This window comes from Malus sylvestris, chromosome 15 (assembly GCF_916048215.2).
Source record: "Malus sylvestris chromosome 15, drMalSylv7.2, whole genome shotgun sequence".
NCBI classification, from domain to species: domain Eukaryota; kingdom Viridiplantae; phylum Streptophyta; class Magnoliopsida; order Rosales; family Rosaceae; genus Malus; species Malus sylvestris.
This window is the reverse complement of record NC_062274.1, coordinates 54697751-54712335: the sequence shown is the minus strand read 5'-3', so window position 1 is coordinate 54712335 and position 14585 is coordinate 54697751. Positions and strand designations below refer to the sequence as shown.

General features: G+C 39.2%; 1 long non-coding RNA gene across 2 annotated transcripts; it reads left to right on the top strand.

Annotated features, from left to right (window-relative positions):
• Positions 1–13083: 13083 nt before the first annotated feature.
• LOC126605288 (uncharacterized) lies at positions 13084–13975 on the top strand. 2 transcript variants are annotated; one of them, XR_007616907.1, is made up of 4 exons: positions 13084–13307; positions 13392–13489; positions 13597–13670; positions 13935–13968. It is a non-coding gene; the product is annotated as an uncharacterized LOC126605288 (long non-coding RNA). The 2 variants fall into 2 exon arrangements; XR_007616906.1 differs by lacking the exon at positions 13597–13670 and having other exon boundaries at positions 13088–13307; positions 13935–13975.
• The last annotated feature ends 610 nt before the right edge of the window (positions 13976–14585 follow it).

Genomic DNA, 14585 nt, shown 5'->3' with positions numbered 1-14585 from the left:
ATGTAAGAACCAAAAAACCCCGTTTTGGTGCACTGTTCACTCGACATGTTCGCGGAGGTTTCAGGTAGTTTTGAGACTTAGAAAGGTTCTATTCTTGCTTTTCTAGCACCTTGGATTAATTTTGGAAGAGTTTTGACGTAGAAATGCTCTGGTTTTATGAGTTGCAGGGTGACCGAATTATTGTGACTTATTCCGGTGAGATTCCGGTGGATTTCAGACTTATAAGTGGTAAGGATGTGTTCCTTTTGTCCTAAGCTTCATTTTAGTATAAAATTCGTGAATTTTGGTTAAGAATTGAAGAAGATATCACGATTAGAAGATTTTCTAGAAACCGGCAATCGCAACCAAGGAAGAAGGTGGAGAATATTTCGTCAAAGTTGACAGAATATTCTAACGGCTTCAGGTATATTTAACGGCATATTCTATATTTTAATGGAATATTCCCTAACGCGGGTAGGGAATTAGTCAATGTGCCAGGCACGTGCTTGCGCGTGGGCCGTGTTTCTGGCCATGCCTTGGCCGGCACATGGGTTGTCGGAAAAGTTTTCTAAAAATATGGGGATGTTCCTGAGGTTGAGTAGATCACGGTGGTATATTCATATACCCCAATTGAGCAATGTATGAGAAGTTATTACCTAGTTTTGTTTATGTGCTTAAAAATAACGTTTAAATAGTTGTTTCATATATAGGTGAGACCTATCGTGAGGACGAGCGCAGTCAAGCAAGGTTCGGGGGTTACGACCCTTCCACATATCAGTGAGTGTGCTTTTGGTTTTCAGTATATATATACATACTTCGTATTTTCCCAATAAAACTTAATTAAATGGTTTGATACTTTCAAATGCCATGTCAAATGCTCTTTATGTTTAATTGTGCATTATTATGGTTATATATATATATTGTTGCTTGACGATGTGGACGTTCAGGTAAGCAAAGGTGAGTATATTGATGGTAGTGAATATATTAGTGCTGAGATGCATTTTGAGCTATTTATCCTGCATCCCGATGTTAGTGCTTCGCTCGAGGATAGGGCCTAGCCTTCACGTGATCGTTCACCTCCCGCACCACACGTTCACCTTGGATCCAAGGCAGGTGCCAGCCTATCGTACATACCACTTTAGGTGGTTTCGACTCGTAGGTGACTTGCGATACTTCGCACAATCTTCACGTGACTGTAGCACTTGAGCATATTTATTTACACCTAGCCTATCGTATAGACCACATTAGGTGGTTCCGACTCGTGTGCAGAATTTGATTGATGAGTTGTGGACCCAACCGTACAGGTCACTTTAGGTGACTTCAGCTAGTTTACTATTTCATATTGATTTATTGCACCTTGCTTACTTATTTCATTATGAGATTTGACATGCTATATTCGGTGGATTGCTATTTTGAATATGCTTTGAAATATAATCATATCTACTATTTTCAGATAATTATACAGGTTTTACGACAAAGGGTTACTACTTTTGATAGTGAAATGGTTTAGAAAAGCTTTGTTTTTGCCCACTCATACTTTCTGTTTTGTGCCCCTCCAGGTTTTAGGTAAGAGTGCTCGTTGGTGGCTCAAGAGGATTTCACGGCAGCTCTGACAGATTATCGCTAAAGTAGGACCATTTTTAGTATTGTATAATGAGTATTCGTCCTGCTGGACTGCACTTAGGCTACATGCGTTCTGGTTATGTATAGTCACTTCTATTATCGCACTTTCACCTTATCTCATCTAGTGTTTTAGTCCGTTGGTTTTTATTTATTCGAATTTCTTATATCATTATTGCTTCCGCATTGTGCACATGACTACGTCACCCTCACGTAACGGCCAGCATGCCTCGATATTAGGTTGGGGTGTGTCAACATCATCCCACTTTATGGGTCTACGAGTTATGTTTCAAAAATCCAACTATATGTCACCCCTCTGCCCAAAATAATAAGAATACGAAACTTTTATACCCTAGAATTGAAAGGAAGGAGCCTGAAATATAGATTTTTGAATTAATATGGGTAATGAGAACATCATCCAACTATATGGGTCAATGAGTTATGTTTCAAAAATCCGACTGTACACCTTATAGGTATCCCTTAAAGATCAGCTCTACCAAAAATAAAAAGAATACGAAACTTTTAGACCCTTGAATTGAAAGAAAAGAGCCCAAATACAGATTTTCGAATTAATATGTGTAACGAGAACATCATCCCACTTTATGGGTCTGTGAGTTATGTTTCAAAAATCTGATTGTGCATCTCATAGGTCATCCCTTAAAGATTATTTCTGCCAAAAATCAAAGGAGTAAGAAGGTTTTAGACCCTTGAATTGAGAGAAAAGAGCCCGAAATACAGACTCTTGAATTAATACGGGTAATGAGAACATCATCTCATTTTATGGGTCTACGAGTTATGTTTAAAAAATCCAACTGTACATCTCATAGGTCATAGCACAAAGATCATCTTTGCCAAAAATAAAAAGAATTCGAAAGTTCGAGACCCTTGAATTGAAAGAAAAAAGCTCGAAATATATATTTTTGAATTAATATGAGTAATGAGAGCATCATCCCACTATATGGGTTTATGAGTTATGTTTCAAAAATTTGACTATCTATCTCAAAGGTCTTCTCATAAAGATCATCTCTACCAAAAAGAAAAAGAATACGAAACTTGTAGACCCTTGAATTGAAAGAAAAAGTGCCCGAAATATAGATTTTCAAATTAATACGGGTAATGAGAACATCATCCCACTTTATGGGTCTACGAGTATTATTTCAAAAATCCGACTATAGGTCTTATATGTCATTCCATAAAGATCATCTCTGCCAAAAATAAAAAGAATATGAAACTTTTAGACCCTTTATTTGAAAGAAAAGATCCCGAAATACATATTTTCTAATTAATAGGGTGATGAGAACATCATCCCACTTTATGGGTCTACGAGTTTTGTTTCATAAACCTAACTGTACATCTCATAGGTCACCCTTTAAAGATCATCATTGCCCAAAATAAAAAGGATATGAAACTTTAGACCCCTGAATTGAAAGAAAAGAGCCCCAAAAACAAATTTTTTAATTAATACGGGTATTGAGAATATCATCCCACTTTATGGGTCTACGAGTTATGTTTCAAAAATCCAACTGTACAACTCATAGATCATCCCTTAAACATCATCGCTTCCAAAAATAAAAAGAATACGAAACTTTTAGACCCTTGAATTGAAAGAAAAGAGCTCGAAATACAGATTTTTGAATTAGTACGATTAATGAGAACATTATCCCAATTTATGGCTCTATGAGTTAGGTTTCGAAAATCCAACTGTACATATCATAGGTCATCCCTTAAAGTTCTTCTCTTCCTAAACTAAAAAGAATACGAAACTTTTAGTCTCTTGAATAGAAAGAAAAGATCCTGAAATACAGATTTTCGAATTAATATGTGCAATGAGAACATCATCCTACTTTATGTGTCTACAAGTTATGTTTCAAAAATCCTACTGTACATCTCATAGGTCATCCCTCAAAGATCTTCTATGCCCAAAATAAAAAGAACATGAAACTTTTAGACCCTTGAATTGAACGAAGAGAGCCCAAGATAGCTATTTTCGAATTAATATGGGTAATGAGAACATCATCCAACTTTATGGGTCTATGAGTTATGTTTCAAAAATCCAAACATACATCTCATAGGTCATCCCTTAAAGATCATCTCTACCAAAAATGAAAGGAATACAAAACCTTTAGACCCTTGAAATGAAAGAAAAGAGCCCGATATATAGATTTTTGAATTAATACAAGCTAATGAGAATGTCATCCCACTATATGGGTCTACAAGTTATCTTTCTAAAATCCAACTATACAATGCATAGGATATCCCTTAAAGATCATCTCTGCCAAAAATAAAAAGAACACAAAACTTTTATACCCTTGAATTGAAAAAGAAGAAAAAAAAGATCCCGAAGTACAGATTTTCGAATTAATACGGGTAATTAGAACATCATCATAATTTGTGGGTCTATGAATTATGTTTCAAAAACCCAACTGTTCATCTCATACGTCATCCTGTAAAGATGGCCTCTGCTAAAAATAAAAAGAATATGAAACTTTTAGACCCTTGAATTGAAACAAAAGAGCCCCAAATACAGATTTTTGGATTATTACGGGTAATGAGAGTATCGTCCCACTATATGGATCTACAATTTATGTTTCAAAAATAGGACCGTGCACCTCATAGATCATCCCGTAAAGATCGTGTTTGCCAAAAAAATAAAAATAGTGTGAAGCGTTTAGACCCTTGAATTGAAATAAAAGAGTCGGAAATAAAGATTTTTAAATTAATATGAGTAATGAGAACATCGTCGCACATTTTGGGTCTACAAGTTATGTTTCAAAAATCCGACTGTACATCTCATAGGTCATCTCTTAAAGATCTTCTCTACCTGAAATAAAAAGAATACGAAACTTTTAGACCCTTGATTTGAAAGAAAAGAGCCTGATAAATAGATTTTCAAATTAATACGAGTAATGAGAACATCATCCCACTTTATGGGTCTACCAGTTATGTTTCAAAAATCTGAAAGTACATCTCATAGGTCATCTCTTAAAGATCATATCTGCCAAAAATAAAAAGAATATTATAGTTTTAGACATGTGAATTGAAAGAAAAGAGCCCGAAATATCTAGTTTCCAATTAATAAGGGTAATGAGAACATCATCCCACTTTATGGGTCTACGAGTTATGTTTCAAAAATCCGAACATACATCTCATAGGTCTTCCTTAAAGATCATGCCTACCAAAAATTAAAAGAACACAAAACCTTAGGCCTTTGAATTGAAAGAAAAGAACCCGAAATACAGATTTTTTAATTAATACCGGTAATGAGAACATCATCTATATGGGTCTACGAGTTATATATCTAAAATCCGACTATACATCTCATAGGTTATCCCTCAAAGATCATCTCTGCCAAAAATAAAAAGAATAGGGTTAATCTCAGTTTACTACCCTGAAGTTTCATGGTTTTCAACATTTGGTACATGAAGTTTTTTTCATCCCAGAGTCATACATGAAGTCTTAATTTTGGGATTGTTTCAGACATTCGCTAAGTTTTTCGTTAGAACTTTTGTTAACTGATGACATGGCTCCCACGTGGACAATAATTGTGTGCCACGTGTCCATATGGGCCCAGTTCAATATTGAAAATATTTTAAAATATATAAAAACACAAAAGAAAAACCCACCCGTCTTCTACCTCCCTAATCCCCTCTCTTCCTTCTTCCCTCTGCAACCCGTACCCTCTCTTCTCTCCTCTGCCACTCCCACCCTCTTCACCTTCCCTCCCTTCTCCCTCCTCCATCCTTTTCACCTCCACCCATTGCAAAAATCCTAATCCCCAAAAGCATCTAGGGGCGAAAGTCAGACAACCCTACCCCACTCAAATCCCAACACCTCTTGATTTTATATCAATTTGACCCATTTGGTTGATCAACAGACTGGCTTGTGACATTGAAAGTACAATTACTACTACTTGTTGGTGATGTTATTGTAGTATGGTCTTTGAGTCTTTTTTTCAAGTGGGTGTGCTATACATTTTGTATTTCATTATCGTTGCGTCCTGGTAATCTTGCTGCAATTGGTGACCACCTAAAAACAAAAGAAATGAGTTAAATTAAACATTTGAATGGGAGCCAAATTGGACTAGAAGTTGGGATTAGAGGTTTCAGGGGAAATGGAGAAGACCCAGATGACGATATGTTCACAATCAAGCTATTATAGAAGAAGGCTTGAGGTTTGGGCTTGCAGGCGACATCGTTGGCCAACATCCACACATTTTGGTAGAGACTGGTTACCACGACGACGATCAGGAAGGAGAGAATGGTGGCTGAAGGAATTATTTTGTGAAAACATGTTCATTTGAGCAACATCATATAGCATGCAATTAACAATTAAAGGCGGAATCATGCTTGTATGCACTCAAAAACAAAACATTACCATGAAATTCAAAGCCTAGTAGATTGGTGAACCAATTAATCATCTCAAAACAAAGTGAGTTGGAATTAATACCTTTGTAGATTCCTCTTTGCATAAGCAAAAGCTAATCACCCAAAGAGATAGGGCCTTCATTCCTTGCTTCTTAGATCCATGGATTTGGATGGAAGAATAGGTTCTCCAAGTTCCCAAAATTGAGAACCTCTAAGTCTCTTCACCAAGGTTAGATTGTAGAAGAAATGAGTGACCTTGGAGTAGTAGGATTGCTAGATGTACCCTCCAAGGTGTTGGCCTCTTTAGAGAGAAAATGGAGAGACAATTCTCACCAATTTTCCCCAAAAATAAACCCTTAATGAATTTTAGCTATAAAGTCATTTATATAGTCACTTCTTTAAGTGACCTAAATAACCAATACCCTAATTCATACCATATGGCCGGCCATCTGAAGGGATTTGGGCTTTTGGGCTTTAATGAATCTTTATTCATTAAATTGTCATACAACTTAAGTTAATGGGCTTGACGTTCAAAGCCCATCGGGCCTTAAGGTCCAAAACTATCCCGAAGTCATGTAACGAACTTATTCGTTTGATTAATTAACATATTAATTAATCCTTGCCATAAATAAATGATTAAACCATTTAATCATTCTTACTCATTTCCGTTTAATCTCCAATCTCTACCTTTTATGGTGTGCGATCCATTAGGTTCCTTTTAGCGAGGTAGTGGGCGATTAAAACCATTTTACATCGATTGTGAATTGAAACTATTTTCAATTCTCCCTTTAGTGATTACACACGTTTAGGGCTTCCACAAACCATGAGTGACACCTAGCAGCATATCATGGTTACCCAAGCTAATCAGAAGAGGTTAGAGAACCTATTCAGTTCGGGATTACAAATGCAATACGGTCTTTCTCTAATCTAATACTCTTGACCACATTGTTTGGTTTGATAGTTCATTTGCTCATGTCTACTATCCAATGTGTGTTTTGTGCTTATATGATTACCTTGAATGTGATTCGGAACGCATTCCCTAATCTCATTCATACTCTGGCCAGAGATTTAAATCATATCAGAGAGTATTCTCCCTCAAACGGTTTGAAGGTTAGAGATCCCTTGTTGCGCATTCACTTGTCTCCATAGCTAAGTCACTTGACCCCAACGATGCCGTGGACACCCTCCTGATGGAGTGACTTTGACATAATCAAAGATCAAGGTCTTAACCACAAGACAACTATGATGCCTCAGGTCAAAGGACTAATTTGCATTATCCCAACTATGAGTTCTCACGTGACATGGAATATGAGAACTCTTCGTTGATCGCGTTCAGTGAACTCATTCTCTATTGAGCACCTACTGTACTTGTCTTGATGTCACACACACCAATGAGTCGAGACTAATCACTCTCCCTGAGAGAAGACATAGTACGTACTGATCTTAATGGACTGTCAACGCCCAATTGGCAATCCTATGATCTGGAACGTTTAGGATGTGTCTACGAAAGAATGGTCTCATGAATCTAACTTCATTAGATTACATTCTCCCAATCACATATTCCTTGGACTTTATCGTTTAAGCATATAACATTTATATGAGACGGCTCAAACAATAATCTTTGCCCTTTATATGTAAAACTAGATTAGTTTAACATGTGAAATGTCCGTAAAGTATCATCACATGATTGGCTTTAGGGCACATTTCCAACAGTGGCTGCACTGTGTTGCAGAAGGAGAACCTAGTGTTGGGGTCAGAGAGAATGGTGTAAGGGGAGAGGGCGACGGCGGGGGTGTTGTGGGCGAGGAGAACTGGGGCTTGTAATTGGGGAAGAGAGAAGGGAGAAGGGAGGGAGAGGGTGTGGGGGGGTGAGGCGACAATCAGTTTTTTTATTTTTATTTTTTGTGTTTTTGTATTTTTCTAATTTTTTAGGGTAAAAGACTGTTTACTACCCTCATGTTTCGTAGTTTTCAACATTTAGTACATCAATTTTTTTTCGTCCCAAAGTCATACCTAAAGTGTAAATTTTGGGACAGTCTCATACATTCGTGAGTCAAACTGTTAAGTGTTCCGTTAACTGTGACGTGGTGCCCATGTGGACAACGACTGGACGCCACGTGGATTTTTTTTTTTTGTTTTTGAAAGAAGGGGTTTTCACTTTTTTTAGGGGTTCAAACAAATTTTCCCGCCAAAAATTTTGAATTTTGAATTTTTTTTTTCTTTTTTTTTCTTCTTCTTCCTCCCTCTTTCTTCTTCTTCTTATGGGCAAATTCTTTTTTTTTTTTTTTTCTTCCTCCTCCTCCTCCTGCTCCCTCCTTCTCTTCCTTCTTCTTCTTCCTCCTCCTGGGCAAATTCGTGTTTTTTTTTTCTTCTTCTTCCTTCTTCTTCTTCTTCTGGGCAGATTCGTGTTTTTTTTTTTATTTTGCTTCTTCTTCCTTCTTCCTCCTTTGGGCAAATTCGTTTTTATTTTCTTCTTCCTCTTCCTCCTCATTCTTCTTCTTCCTCCTCCATCTTCTTTTTCTGGGCAGATTCTTTTTTTTTTCCTTCTTCTTCTTCTTCCTCCTCCTCCTCCTCCTCCTCCTTCTTCCTTCTTCTGGGCAGATTCGGTTTTTTTTTCTTCTTCTTCTTCTTCCTCCTCCTCCTCCTCTTCCTTCTTCTTCCTTCTTCTTCTTCTTCTTCCTTCTTCTTCTTCTTCTTCTTCTTCTTCTTCTTCTTCTTCTTCTGGGCAGATTCGTTTTTTTTTTCTTCTTCTTCTTCTGGTATTTTTTTAATTTTCACATGGATGACACGTGGCGCCCAGTCATTGTCCACATGAGCGCCACGTCACAGTTAACAGGAGACTTAGGGCTGGTTTGGTATTGCTGTGCTTTTTAAAAAAGCTGATGTGAGAATAAGCGGCTGTGAAATAAATCAGCAGAGTGTTTGGTAAACTTTTTTGTAAAAGTACTTTTGGAAAAAAAAAGCAATCTCATAGTGGGTCTTTTCATTAAAGGAGCACTATAGCTCCGTGTGCTTTGAAAAAAAGCCAGTTTTCCAAAGCTACAAATAGCAGCTTCAGCTTTTTCCTTTGATTTCAGCTTATTCTCACAGTAGCTTCCAAAATAAGCCTTTTTTTCATGGGTGCTTTTTTTTTAAGCACCTCACTTCCAAACCACCCCTTAACAGTTTGACTAACGGATGTGTTGATGCACAAAATCAGCGAAGACTTTGGTACAACAGAAAGTGTCAGGTTTTGTGACCTTCGCTTGGTTGCTTCGGTCACTAGTGAGGATAAGTACGTAAATGAATAGAGACAGAGAAGCAAACACAGGATGTACGTGGTTCACCCAGATTGGCTACGTCCACGGAGTAGAGGAGTTCTTATTAGTAGTGAAGGGCTTACACAAGTACAAAGGATCAAGCTCTCAATTTAGTGAGTTCTTGTGAATGATTTAACACAAAATGGCATTAGGCAATATTGTGGGGGAATGACCCCTATTTATAGAAAAACTTGTAGCTTTGTCACATTGACATGTGTCATGTTGTGATTGGTTCTTGATGTCGACACGTGCTGCGCTCTGATTGGCTTCTAATCTTGACACGTGTCGAGTAGTGATTGGCCTCCTGGTCGGAGGGGAACTCTTCCTTGACAGTATAGCGTTGGCCGGTGCTCGGTAGTTTCAGGATTGGTCAAGTATGGTACAAACAGTGCTCCCCTAAGTTCCCGAGTGAGGGAAACTCCTCGGTTGGGGACTTGCAAGATCCGATCCCTTGAGTAATCACGAAACTTCTAAGTACCGAAGTGTGGTCTGATCTTCATCTGCCCTTCTCTGGAAGTACCTTTCCTCCATCCGGGAATGGTGTATTTAGCTGATGTTGACGCACAAGGTAATGTATCAATTTCACTTGAAGCTTAGTTGTAGTTTCGGGCTTAGTCAAGTGTGATACAAACCCTATAGTAGGAGTCCCCCAAGTCGCCGAGCTAGGAGATCTGCCGAAAGAGGTGACAGACAAGGTAAGCAGTCAAACTTCCAAGTAAGCAACCCAGGATCAGAGATTTGACTTCGGCTTCCGGTTGATTGTTCTTCTTCTCCTTGTCTCTCATTCAACTGTCAGGATAAGGAGAAGCAAATGGATAAGAGATGATATGAGATACTTTTGCTTTGGAAGAAGTAACTTTCCACAGGCTTATTCTTGAACTGTGCTGGAGGGTTTTCTGGTGCCCTTCAGAGTATAAGGCCGACTCAAAAATTTGAGGGTCAAAACAAGTCCATCAAATCTAGAGTACGTTCGACCTTGATGATATGGGATACTTTTGCTGTTGACGGAATAATGAATGTGATCTGGAAAGGTGTCGTGCTGTAGTGATCTGTTTCAGCCCACCGTTGAACCTTCTGCTTCAATCTTTTGCATGGCAGAAGTGGTGTGCAACCTTTGCATTTAAATGGTCCTTCAGAACATTCCTTCATAGTGACTCATCCCCGCTTGGCAGCTTCAGTGTAAAGAGCCAATATCTGATCAACTGTCATGAGGTATTTGCCGGTGGAATTCGTGACCTTGACAGCAGTTGAGGATGAGTACTCGAGAGCAATGCTAAGTAAGCAACCAGGCAAAGGCTCCAGGCAGTCAGTTCCAAATTGGAGGTTTGATTTCAGGTTCCGACTGACTGCTCTCTTTCTCCTTGTCCTGCAGGTGTGGACAAGGACAAAGACAAAGACAGGGAGAAAGCATGATATGGGATACTCTTGCTTTCGACCCTGATGATATGAGATACTCTTGTTCTTGGTGTGGCTTATTTGCTGAGGTATTATCGGGGGGAAATAAAGCTGAGTATTTCGAGAGGTTATGTTGAGGGTGCCTTTTCGAATGCGAGAAAGGGTTGAGCATTTTTGCAGGTTTGCCTGTCCGTTGAGGAGGGAGGTCAATGTATATAGGGATTTCCCAATAACAAGTAGTAATGCTATTCCTTTACCCTTCTTGGTCACAGCAATGTAGTGGGAGCTGCCAGCTTCACGTGTTTTAATTTTGTCAGAGCACTTTGAAAAAGTGGTATGTGGTATCTGGAAAGCTGATATTACGTGTGAAGATTACAGACAAGCTTTATCTAAGGAAATCTGGCTCTCGAAGTTCTGAGAGTTGTGCCTCTTCGGCTTTCGAAGAAGCAATCCCGTCGAGGATCTGACTCTCGAGATTCGGAAAGCGGTGCTACTCCGGTTTTTGAGAAAGTAATTATGTTGGGAGTCTTTTCTCGAATGTGAGTAAAGGTTGGACGTTCTTGCCAACCTGTCTTGCCGCAAAACACGGAGGTCGACACACATAGGGACTTTCCAGTTGTCAAGCAGTGGTGCTGTTCCTTTACCCTTATGGGTAATAGTAGGGTAGCTGGAACTTCGAAATTCTCGTGCCTAAACTTTGTCAGAGATCTTTGACTAAGTTATATGTGGTACCCGAGGAGTTGATGGTGCATATGGAGAGCGGTGATTGAACAGTAAGATTCACGTGCTTTCTACTTCACCAGAAATCTTCGACAGATTGCCCGTAATTTCCGCAAAGCTGATTGTGCATGTGACAGGTGCTGACGAGGCTGAAAAAGCAGGTGCTTCTTCGATTTCTAAGATCGGCCCTCGTGGTCTCTGAGCAGCCCAGCTTTTGAGAAAGCAAACGCCTCTTCGATTTCTGAGATCGGCCCTCGTGGTCTCTGAGCAGCCCAGCTTTTGAGAAAGCAAACGCCTCTTCGATTTCTGAAGCTCCGTCGAGTGCAGATTTTTATAGAGGCTGGCATTAAGTTCCACAGCACACTTGAATCTCTACCAGTAGAAGCTCATTTCTTGCACTTCTAAGATCTTGATTTGTCTGACCTCTTCCTTCTTCAACACATTTGAAAATGTCTGGACCCTCCGACCGTCGTTTTGACTTGAACCTTGGAGAAGAGACAGCCACGCCTTCTCCAGACAACATATGGCGCCCATCCTTCATATCCCCTACTGGTCCTCTTACCGTTGGGGATTCTGTGATGAAGAATGATATGACCGCTGCAGTGGTGGCCAGGAACCTTCTCACTCCCAAAGATAACAGACTACTTTCCAAACGGTCTGATGAGTTGGCTGTTAAGGACTCTCTGGCTCTTAGTGTTCAGTGTGCAGGTTCTGTGTCTAATATGGCCCAACGCCTATTTGCTAGAACCCGCCAAGTTGAATCATTGGCTGCTGAAGTGATGAGTCTCAAACAGGAGATTAGAGGGCTCAAGCATGAGAATAAGCAGTTGCACCGGCTCGCCCATGACTATGCTACAAACATGAAGAGGAAGCTTGACCAGATGAAGGAATCTGATGGTAAGGTTTTACTTGATCATCAGCGGTTTGTGGGTTTGTTCCAAAGGCATTTATTGCCTTCGTCCTCTGGGGCTGTACCTGGTAATGAAGCTTCAAATGATGAACCTCCAATGCCTCCTCCTTCTGGGGTTTTGTCAAGTACTGAGGCTCCGGATAACCACCCTCCGGTGCTTTCTCTTTCTGGGGCTCTACCGACTGCTGAGACTTCCCCTAAGCAACCTTTGTGAAGGCTCCCTTTTGTTTGTTTATTTTGACTCATGTATATGTACATATTTGTGGCTTATCGAAAATATTAATAAATAAGCTTTGCTTCATTTCAACATATTGTGTTAAATACACCAAAGCCTTCTTCATAAAGTTCTTTGAATTTTTTGCTTTTGTTGAAACCTGTATTGTTGAAGCTTTGTGAGTGGAGCATGTAGTTTGAGGTAGTGTTCCCTTAATTTCCCGAGTGAGGAAAACTTCTCGGTTGGAGACTTGAAAAATCCAAGTCACTGAGTGGTTGTGAGACTGCCGAGTATCAAGGTGCAGTAGCATATGGTGAGAGTCCCCCAAGTCTTCAGGCGAAGAGAGTTGCCGAATGAGGTGTCTAGCTAGTAGTCAATGTCATGAGTAGGAAAACTTCACTTGTTTCTTTTCGAAGTGGTAACCCAGGGCTCTTTCTTCATATATTGTTTTTTGTTATGAAGATGTGTTAGGCCCAAAGAAGTGGAGGCCTAGGAACTTTTTTTTTTTTTTTTTTTTTTTTTTTTTTTTTTTACTCCCTCCCTTTTTCTTGTGTCATTTACATGGGTGTATTCGAATGGAGCTGAATGAGGGGTAGGGTATGACTCATTATCATGTGCCATGATTTTGTCTTCCTTTAGCTTCTCTTTTGCTTTGCTTTAGTCTTCCTTTAGCTTTTCTTCAATATAACACCATTTTCTGTGGCTCAGATCGCAAAACCATCTTCATGAAAGTTGTTCCTTAGCTCGTGAACTACAACATATCCGAATTGGAGATCCATCGGAGCAGTACAACTCCAGAAATTCAGGTATGATGAGTGATTGTTCGTCATTTGTATATCAACGCGTCAGACTTGTTGTGAGCTTCAAAAACTCCATTTTCTCTTGCTCAGATCAACATACTTTCTTCATCGAAGTTGTTCCTTAACTTGTGAACTACAACATATCCAAATTTGAGGTCCCTCGGAGCAGTATAACTCCAGAAATCCAGGTATGATGAGTGACTGTTTATCATTTGTCTGTCAACCCGTCAGATTTGTTGTGAGCTTTGAAACTCTATTTTCTCTTGCTCAAATAAGCATGCTTTCTTCATTGAAGTTGTTCCTCAGCTTGTGAACTACAACATATCCAAATTTGAGATCCCTCGGAGCTGTATAACTCAAGAAATTCAGGTATGATGAATGACTGGTTATTATTTTTCTGTCAACCCGTCAGATTTGTTGTGAGCTTTGAAACTCTATTTTCTCTTGCTCAGATCAGCATGCTTTCTTCATTGAAGTTGTTCCTCAGCTTGTGAACTTCAACATATCCAAATTTGAGATCCCTCGGAGAAGTATAACTCCAGAAATCCAGGTATGATGAATGACTGGTTATTATTTTTCTGTCAACCCGTCAGATTTGTTGTGAGCTTTGAAACTCTATTTTCTATTGTTCAGATCAGCATGCTTTCTTCATTGAAGTTGTTCCTCATCGTCTCTTTCATAACATATCAAAAATTCAGAATGAACTAATGGTTAAATATTTCCAGATCTTCGAAACATCACAGCAGCTTCGAAATCTGCAAGAATCCGACTGTCATGCTTGGAGCTTCAACACTTTAATTTCCGTGGCTCAAACAGAAATGGTTCCTTCTTGAAAGTTGTTCATCTGCTCAAGAACTAGAGGGTGTCCAAAATTCAGCTCCATTGGAGAGAAGCAGCAGCTGCAAAAATTTGATAGAGAAAAGGAGGCGAAGCTTTGTTGGATTTCTAGGCTGGGGAAGATTCCAGTTTTTGTAGCAACTTCAGTACTGGTGAATTGCTTGTATTTTTGTCCATAACTAAATTTTGGACTTTGAATTATTATTTGATCTATCATAATATGTTTGGGAACATATATAAGTGAATAAATAAGAAGGAAGATTTTGGGCCCTTGTGGGTGTAAAACAAAAAATGTTTAGGTTGTGTGAACAAAATTTGTTTATTTGGAGCAAGGTTTTGTGTTGAAGCTTTGTAGGTGAAGCTTTGGTGTTGAAGCTTTCTAGGTGAAGCTTTGATGGTGAAGCTTTGTAGATGAAGCTTTGTAGATGAAGCTTTCTAGGTGAAGCT